Source organism: Galeopterus variegatus, unplaced genomic scaffold (assembly GCF_000696425.1).
Source record: "Galeopterus variegatus unplaced genomic scaffold, G_variegatus-3.0.2 Scaffold240, whole genome shotgun sequence".
In the NCBI taxonomy this organism is placed as follows: Eukaryota; Metazoa; Chordata; class Mammalia; order Dermoptera; family Cynocephalidae; genus Galeopterus; species Galeopterus variegatus.
The window spans coordinates 810,217-817,554 of record NW_007726351.1 but is presented as its reverse complement, the minus strand read 5'-3'; the positions used below and the strand labels follow the sequence as shown (position 1 = coordinate 817,554).

The following is a 7,338-nucleotide window of genomic DNA, read 5'->3' as shown; positions in this document are numbered from 1 at the left end:
AAATACTGATATCTAATATCATATCAAAATACTGATATCTAATATCATATCCCAAGAGATTCTAATTTAATTGGTTTGGGTGTGGTTTGGGAGTTGGTCCTTGTATAGAACTCTCTGGGTGATAGGAGTGCACAGATGGGCTAAAAACCATTGCTCTAGACCAGGGTTCAGCAAACTTTTCTGTAAAGGGCCATAGAGTAAATATTTTAGGTTTTATGGCCATATAGTCTCTATTGTAACTACTCTACTCTGCTACTGTAGAGTGAAAGCAGCCATAGGCAATATGTAAATGAGTGTGTTCCAATAAAACTTTATTTACAAAAATAGGCAGTGGGCTGGATTTGGCCCACGAGCATAGTTTTATTGACCCCTGCACACTCCAAGGGAGGGCCGGATTGCCCAGGTTGCTGAGTCAGATATGGAAAAAATAGAAGAAATACTCTAGTTTAAAAAAAGGCACTTGGAAAGATGTTCTAGTTTAATTTTAGTACATGAGATGTGTTTCTGAGTTTTACTTGTTAAATTTCTTGGGTAAAGCCTTTTACTTCTGGGGAAGTAAAGTTCTGATGGTTGACAAAAATTTCCTTTACAACCCTGCAACAGGTATCTATTCATAATGACACTGTGTGGGCCAACTTCACATTCAAAATTTACCTGGTTTGGATTTAAAGTCTTGGTTCTAATGAATTAGGCCCAACTTATGGCAAAGATGTCAGGTTAGGTCTGGAGAGCAAGAGAAAGAAAGCAGACTATTAACTTTCACTAAATCTGTATGCTTTTTTTTTTGTCCTTTTTGAGACCGGCCGCACCGCACTCAGCCAGTGAGCGCTGTGAGCACACCGGTCATCCCTATATAGGATCCGAACCCGTGGCGGGAGCGCTGCTGTGCTCCCAGCGCCGCACTCTCCCGAGTGCGCCACAGGCTTGGCCCAATCTGTATGCTTTTTGACTTCTTAGGGAGACCAGGTGTGACTTTTCTGCTTTGAAGAAAAAAATTCAGTCAGATATAAAGAAGAAAAAAAGAACCTGCAGTGATGAATAGAAGGCTTAGACATTAAAGGTACACACTTAACCTTAGAACCTGAAGCAGGATAGAAAAAATTAAAATCCAAATGAGAAGAGGGTCTCTACAAGATCATGGAGGTAAACAGGTGGACTGATATGTTTTATGTGTTGTTCTCCAATTTCTTTGGCTGAAATTTAGCCATGAGCCTGTTTTGCTTTTTCGTTGCATTTTGCTGTTCTTGTCACATTGTTTTTAATTCTAAATGGAGAACCAGTTTTAATTTATACTATCATTTTATGCTGGAGAAATCTAGAAAAGGCAAAGATATGTTATAAAAATAAACTTTTGCCTAATTACTAAGCTTCTCTCCTATCATTACTGGCTTCATCCCTCTCTAGAAGAGTAATCATTTGACAGATGGCTGCAAATCATGCTCCTTATGATCAAGCTGGATGAGCTGCAGGGTCTGTGTTGTCCTCACCTTTATCCTATCAATGTTGGCTTCCATCTTAAGCTGCTCTACCAGCTTCCTGGCTTGGGCTATGCTGGCGGTGTTGTTGCTGGCCATCGGGGTGCTGGATGGGTCTTCAGACACTCTAGAAAAGAAAAAAAGAGGGAAAAATAATGTGTCAGAGAATTCATGAGCCGTCAAATGTGCAGGTTCATGGCAACTGGGGGATCCCCCAGTCAGCACTATGTCTGATGGGCAGGCAGACCAGATGATGAGGTTTAATTTTCCAAGTCTCTCCACCTCCCCATCCCTTCTTCAGAGAAAAAAAAAAAAGATGAATGTTTACTAAATCAGGTAGAATACCTTGCACTGCCACATTAAAAAAGCAAAATAATAAGATTATCTTAATTTATAAAATAAGTTCAAAATGGTAAGGGTGACAGTGTGTATTATTGCTGTTATTTATTGGGTGCCACTATTTCACTATTTTCATAAACTGTGTTAAGTGCCCTCAGAGGATGAGGAGTGAAAGGTGAGCAGAGGGATGAATGGTAAATTACATACTCCTTCAGGATTAAAGACACCAAGCTTATAATGTTTTTTCTCCGGATGGGCTGAAACCTCAAGCTTCTAGTTAACTGTGACCACCTCAGCTTATTATACTGCAGAGACACTGCAATAGCAGGCTTGGCTTTTCGGTGTCGCTTAATCCAGCATTGTTGTAAACAGCCACTCCTCCCCTCTCTATTTGAAATGTGGCCTGATTCACAACTGCCCACTTTATTCACAATTCTTCAGGAACACATCTGTCACGTCAAGGGGGGAGAAGCAGCCATGCCTAAATTGTTAAATACAGTTCGCCAGTATTATTCTAAATTAAGTACAACAGACTTACTACTTTTATAAATATGAAAATGGAACATAAATGTTTCAAGAGTGGAGTTCTATACCTATGTAGATTGTGAGATGGTTTTTTTGCTCTGGCCCTGCCATAACCCCTCCTGATCTGTGTCCCCCTCCACTTTCAAGACCTATCCCAATTTCATTTCTCTTCTAATCCTTTTGTTCATCTTGGAAAGAATCCTATTTTACTTTTGGTGCCCATTTTCTCCACATTCTGACCAGGTCTTGCTCCGTGTCAAGGTGCCATATGCTATATCTCTGGACCATCTGTGTAAATATGCCCCTGGGGGTCACTGATACCCAATAGTGAAACAATATCTGAGAGTTTTGATTTGACTAGAGTGCATGACCCAAGAAATGAGAAGTATTAAACACTGCCTCAGAGATGAGGTAGGATCAGGTTACCCATCTCAAAAAGGATAGAGGACCCACAGAAAACCTGGGGAAGGAAGAATAAACCGTAAAAATTTCTATACATATATTTTTAACTATCCTCTGAAATCAAGAAACAATTTTTGTTTTAACTACCAAAAAAGCAAAAGTCTATAAATTATCTCCTTTAGTATTTATTTCTTGATATCTAATCTTTCAAGACAAAAGAAGATATTGTGTATAACTCTATAAACATAAAGTCCCTTTATAGAGAGTGTTACTTTATAAAAAAATACTGCAAAATAAACCACCCAACAGCATTTACAGTATAAATTGGAAGATAATTAACTGTTCCTTCGATCTTTTTGCGAAGAGTTTGGAGACACTAAAATGGGTGGAAGATTGAAGGGATTTCTGAAGCTATAAAGATCTTTGAACCTTATTTTCATATGCTTGAAGATCAAGGGAGGGAGAATTGCATGTAAAAACAAAAAAATGAAAGGAGGCTTTAACAACTATGATTTCATCAGTGTGGTTAGGGACCCAATCATTTCAGTCTCATAGGGAAATTATATGCCCCACAATCAAACAGACACCTAACAGCCTAAGAATACTTCACAGGGCCAAGATGGAGTATTGACTTTTCAAGTAGAGTAGCCTAACTCTTCTGTTCATCCAAAGTTGGAAGCAGCCATGATCTACAAGCACCTGGATGCTGTTCTATGAAGCTAACATTTCTGCCAAATAGAATAAGTTCATCACACTAAAATGCAGATGATCACAGAATTATCAAATCCTCATTGGGCCTGAGGGAGCTTTGAGGGTTTGGCCAGCTACTGTTCTGTCCTTGAATCTAAACCGGATCACATAGTAACTTGTGGCAGAGACCTCAACTTGCCTCCCAATGCCTCTTCCTCTCTTCTTTATAAGTAATGTGTGTGTGTGTGTGTGTGTGTGTGTATATATATATATATATATATATATATATATTTTTTTTAACAGAGACCACAAGAACGCTGAATTTTAGCTGGGTATATTTTTCTGAAAAATACATTCCTCTGCTTCCCTTGCAGCTAGGTATATTAACATGACTAAGTTTTGGCCAATAAGATATAAGCAGAAATGTTCTCAAAAGGAAGGTGTATACCCTCCCCTTCTTCCTGCTACCAGCCTGCAAGGCATCTGTGTTGACCATGGAACTCCATCTTGAACCTCTAGAATGACAGCCACTCACTAGGGCAATCAGGAAGTTTTGGGTCCTTACTCACTCTGTGGAGCCACCATGCCAGCTAAGGACTGGCCATCTTTTATATGAGACAGAGACCACAAGAACGCTGAATTTTAGCTGGGTATATTTTTCTGAAAAATACATTCCTCTGCTTCCCTTGCAGCTAGGTATATTAACATGACTAAGTTTTGGCCAATAAGATATAAGCAGAAATGTTCTCAAAAGGAAGGTGTATACCCTCCCCTTCTTCCTGCTACCAGCCTGCAAGGCCTCTGTGTTGACCATGGAACTCCATCTTGAACCTCTAGAATGACAGCCACTCACTAGGGCAATCAGGAAGTTTTGGGTCCTTACTCACTCTGTGGAGCCACCATGCCAGCTAAGGACTGGCCATCTTTTATATGAGACAAATAAGTGACTATCTTATTTAGACCACAATTATTAAGGGTTTCACTAGCCAACAGACCTGCTATTAACTGATTAAATGACCCATTATTTTCATTTGAGTATCTAGGAAAGTTTGTGTCCTAATGCCTTTTCCATTCCCTGGAAAAAGCTGTGGGTGTTCCAAGGAGATGGAGATAGAAAGTGTATTAGTTCCATTGCTGTTGTAATGTATTACTACAAATTCAGTGACTTAAACAATAGAAATTCAAAATATATCTTATAGTTCTGGAGATCAGAAGTCTGAAATGGGTCACACTGGGCTAAAATCAAGGTGTAAGCAGGGCTGTGTACCTTCTGGAGGCTTTAAGGGAGAATTCTTTTCCTTGCCTTTTCTATCTAGCTTCTAGAGGCTGCCAGCATTCCTTAGCTCTTGGTCCTTTCCTCCATCTCCAAAACTGGCAAAGATGAGTCGTTCTCACCTCACATTATTCTGACCTCTGCTGAAGTCACATCTCCTTCTGACTCTGACTCCTCTTTTGCCCACCTCTTCTACTTTTAAGGACCGTTGTGACTATATTGTGCCTGCACAGATAATCCAGGGTGATCTCCCTATCTTCAGGTCAGCTGATTAGGAACCTTAGATCCCCTTGCCATGCAACATATTTTTATTTACACCATCTGGGACTTGGGGCATGAACATCTTGGCAGGGAGATATTCTGCCTACAATGGAAGGAGACCTCTGTACAGGCAGAGAAGGGAAGTAGGGAGGTGGGGAATTGAGGTCGGAAAAGAAGAAGGATGGGGCAGCGGTCTGGAAATGCTGGGGAGAGCACACATTTGAAACCTAAATGGACTTAAGAGAAAAAGTAAACATAGGCTTTGGTTTGTGCTCCTAGTTTTAGGCAGATACATCCTGAATGTTCTTGTTTTACCACCTGCCCCAGGCAGAGTCCAGTGCCATTTTTAGAATCACTTAGTGCATTTTCCTCTTTCTCAAATACAACTGCTTTCCCATGAAAGTAGTAAAGAAACCCCCCTCCTGAAGACTGGAAGAACTGTAGAGTCCCGAACTGATGTTCCAAAGTACTTATTTTCCTAAAAAGTGACTATGTGGTGAGGAGGGAGAATCAAGTAAAATGGATACTGCATCCATTTTAGGTTCAGAGTCACTTGGTGGGGGATCTCCATTGACTGGAAGGTGAAAAGAGGAGCAAAAGGCTGAAACCAGACGGCAGAACCAACAGATGAAGGAGTAGGACCAGATGAAAGGAGGGGAGATGAGGGTGACTGCAGCTGGAAACTTGGGGGTGGAGCCAGAGCTGCACGGGGTGGGGGGTGGGGCTGAATTAGGGCACATGCACCCTTCTCTAATATTATACATTTTTGGATGCTTCACTTCTTCCCTCGCAGTAGTTTTTCCTTCTGTGTGATCCTGTTTCTCCCTTTTTCTTTCTCTTTTAAACTGGCTGTAATGTAGAGTGAACATCTATTCACAGGAATTCACTGGATTACCTCCTGTTTTTAACGCTCTTTCTTCTACTTTTCTCCCCACATCAAACATCTGAATATTAGTTTTTAGTTACTTTTGATTTGCCCTCATTTATTTTTTTTTTAATCCATGAACATGGTCCTCTATAGAAAACCTTCCTCATCCCTTCTGTAAATTGCAAAATTCCAGTTGTGAATACTATGTTGATAGATCTTTCAAAAACCAGATCATAATTTTCTGAAGCTCATTACCTTGGAGGCCTTTTGCTTGTGTTGTGACTTGTGCAGAATTTGAGGCTCAAGCAAAGGAAAGTTTACATCCCCAAACGTTAAACCCATGGTGTCCTAGAAGCAAGCAGCTTTGTAAATGTTATAAAAGACGTGTGCAGCCAAGCTTTCTAGCTATTTCCTGAAACAACTAGGGATATACCTCTACTCCTGGCTTATTTGAATTTGTCGAAACCCTATGAAGCCAACTACTACTACAACAACAACAACAAAAAAAAAAGGTGAGAGGAAAAGGAGAAAAGTCATTTTCATGTTTAACTGTGGTAAATAAGAAAAAGTTAGTCCGTCTTTTAAGTTTGAGGTATTTGGATAAGGAAACACATGCACACAAACACACATTTGTCTTCACCTACTATAAAAGGAGATCTCTACATCACTGACTCTTTTTTATTCCATTTTTTTTTATTGTGGCAAAATGCTCAACATAAAATTTACTTTCTGAACCATTTTTAAGCATATAGTTCAGTGGCATTAAATACCTTTATATTTTTGTGCAACCACCATCTATCTCCATAACTCTTTTCTGGATTTCTTGCAAAACTCAAACTCTGTATCCGTTAAACAATAACTTCCCATTCCCCCCTCTCCACAGCTCCTGGCGACCACCATTCTACTTTCTGTCTCTATTAACTTGATTATCCTAGGTACTGCATATAAGTGAAATCATAGAATATTTGTCTTTTTGTGGTTGGCTTATTTCACTTAGCATAATGTCTGCAAGATTTATCCATGCTGTAGCATATGTCAGAATATCCTTCCTTCTTAAGGCTGAATAATATTCCATTGTGTATACACACACACACACACACACACACACACACACACACACACACTATGTTTTCTTTATCCATTTATCTATTGATGGGCACATTGGTTGCTTTCACATTTTAGCTACTATGAAAAATGCTGCTATGAACGTGAGTGTCCTAATATCTATTCAAGACCCTGCTTTTGATTCTTTTGGGTACATACCCAGAAATGGAATTGCTGGATCATATGGTAAATCCATTTTTAATTTTTCTGAAGAACAACCATACTGGTTTCCCCTGGGGTTATTCTCCATTTTACATTCCCACCAACAGTGCACAAGAGTTCCAGCTCCTTCACAACCTGTCAACACTTGCTATTTTCTGTTTTTTTGATAGTAGCCACCCTACTGGGTGTGAGGCAGTATCTCACTGTGGTTTTTATTTGCATTTCCCTAATGATTAGTG

General features: G+C 39.8%; 1 long non-coding RNA gene across 1 annotated transcript in view; it reads right to left on the bottom strand.

Annotated features, from left to right (window-relative positions):
- Positions 1-1,491: 1,491 nt before the first annotated feature.
- The window catches only part of LOC103585447, a 96,322-nt gene continuing 90,475 nt past the window's right edge, over positions 1,492-7,338 (bottom strand). The window contains exon 3 of the long non-coding RNA XR_550076.1: positions 1,492-1,602. This is a non-coding gene — a long non-coding RNA (uncharacterized LOC103585447). The remainder of the gene's footprint in view (positions 1,603-7,338) is intronic.